The following is a 1,546-nucleotide window of genomic DNA, read 5'->3' on the forward strand; positions in this document are numbered from 1 at the left end:
CCACCAGCAAGATGTTTCCCCAAAAGACACTTATATAATTTCCCAATGGACAGTGTGGCAGATTAAAAATAAGTGAATAAATAAAGGGCATCATGTGTAATCCACTGATATCCATGCTAATCACATTAATCAGAGTGAATTAATTATACCTGAAAACAGATGCAAAGTTAAATTCCTTCGAAAATCAATTCATTAAACTCACATTGGAATGCACAGTCAACAACCCCCATGTTTAGAAACTATCAGCATGATGGGTGGCAACTTCTGATTTACTAACAAAACTGCTTAAAACATTTTTTAAGGCAATTACAATTACTGTCTGGCATTTGATGGAAAGAAATCTCGTCAGCATTGTCCCTCGTGTGTCAACTGTCACAGTTTTCTAAAAATTTTGAGGCGAAAAATAGGCAGGCTCTACTATTTGCTAGCCTTGATTAGGGTTAATTCAATGTGTGTCTGCAAATAATAGTGTTTAATGTAATCTCTCTAATTACAGATAAAACGCATTTTCAGTCATGCTCATCACTGACAGTATTTTGGGATAAGTTAAACTGACAGCTGCTTTCTAAAGGAAAGGAAAAAACAAACCTTCCTTGGGGTTGTGTCGATTTTCTCCCTGTCTCTCTCTCTCTCTCTCTTTTTTTTTTTTTTGCATTGAAGTTCAGAAAAACATGAAACTAGACACTTCGGCTCTAGATACCAACTTTGGAAATTATGACGTGGTCTATCTCTTGGGAACTTGATGTTTTCCATCTCCCACACCCATCAAAGAATATCTAACTTGAATTCACTCAACAAGCATTTTCCAAGGGTTTCCAGGGAACGAGGCATTGTGCTAGGCACTAAGGAGATCAAGAAGGAATGATTCTACCAAAGCTGCCCTCCAGTATCAGCTCCGTGAGCCAAGTCAAGCTTCCTGCTATACTAGACATGATAGGCTCAGGACCACAATACCCACAGCCCCTCCAAAGTGGAACTATTCAAGTCACAATATTTTCTGAGGGTCAATGCATGATCTTCCTCAACCACAGTTGTTTGGAGCAGAGATGACCCAAGGGCACCTAGTCGACAGATTGTTCAGGGACCTACAATTGGCCTGGCCGGAAAAGTTGAGCTAAACCTATTAGCTTTTCTCTCTCAGGAATAAGAATTGGAAAACCCTGAATAAGGTGGTTAGCGGTAAAAGTGAAATTAGAAGGTGATAAGACAGAAACCACAAGACGGAAAGAATTAAGACTGTGAGGGGGCAGGCAGCATCAGGTCTATGAGATTATGAGGAAGCAGAAACATGGGCCTAGTTCAAAGTTGAATGAATCAAGGAATTGATAAATGAGCAAATAATTGTGACCTAAGATGCCTTTGGCTTTTTTGGTAGCCTCATAACATGAGTGATTCACACTGAGTCACTATCCTTAATACTCCCAACTCTTTTATTTTTACCTATGCTGCAGACGGGCTATGTTTCTTGCATCTTGTTTGTCTTGGTTGAGATACAGTTCAGCGTTGAGCTCTGGAAAAACTCAGAATAACAGTGGTTTGAACAATG

The sequence above is a fragment of the Equus asinus genome, chromosome 10, assembly GCF_041296235.1.
Source record: "Equus asinus isolate D_3611 breed Donkey chromosome 10, EquAss-T2T_v2, whole genome shotgun sequence".
Taxonomy (NCBI): domain Eukaryota; kingdom Metazoa; phylum Chordata; class Mammalia; order Perissodactyla; family Equidae; genus Equus; species Equus asinus.